Here is an 898-nt window from a genome sequence, read left to right on the forward strand (position 1 = left end):
TGGGAAGGGAAGGGGAAATGGAAGAATTAAACTCAGACACATTTTTTCCTTCTGCCAGGAGGCATGTGTGCTTGCCATAGAGAGAGGAGAGGAGGAAGCACTCCCCATGGGGAGTGTCTCAATCCTCTTCATCGCTCACTCTTGGAATTTTGGGCATGCTTGCATGTGTGTGCATGGCCATCAACTCTGAGACTTGAACCAGGTGGTTGGCCATGTGAAATCTGGCTTACATAACCACCAGGTCATGGAGTTGGCCCCAGAGACTAATTTTATTCAGTCAACAAATGAATGATAATGCCAGTTACTGAGAAAAGGAAGACTGTCAGGAGCAGGTTTGGACAGGGCTGTCTACTTAGATAGCATAGCATTTGCATTTATCTTAGTCTGGACTGCTATAACAAAATACCTTTGACTGGATAATTTCTAAACCACAGAAATTTATTGCTCAGGGTATTAGTGGATGGAAAGTCCAAAATCAAGATGATAGCAGGTTTGGTGTCTGGCAGGGGTCGTTCATCATTGATGGTGCCTTGTTGTTGTGTTTGTGGATGGCGAAAGAGACAAAGCAGCTCCTTTCCACTAATTAAAGGGCACTAATCCCATTCACAAGGGTGGTATCTTCATGACCTAATCACCTCCTAAAGGCTTCACCTCTAAATAGCACCACAATGGCCATCAGATCACATGGGAATTTTGGACATAGGTGTTCAGACCATAGCAGTATTCAAACTTAGAACTTACTAAACTTAGAATTGGTGCCATAAATTTATTATTCGTAGATATACAGATTAATATTTAGGACGAAAGCTCTAAAAAGATTATATAGATTAAGAAAACAATCCAGGGAATAACCTTGGAACATTCCCACATTTAGAAGTCAGGAGAAAACAAGGTACAC

The sequence above is a fragment of the Tupaia chinensis genome, unplaced genomic scaffold (assembly GCF_000334495.1).
Source record: "Tupaia chinensis unplaced genomic scaffold, TupChi_1.0 Scaffold000702_1, whole genome shotgun sequence".
In the NCBI taxonomy this organism is placed as follows: Eukaryota; Metazoa; Chordata; class Mammalia; order Scandentia; family Tupaiidae; genus Tupaia; species Tupaia belangeri.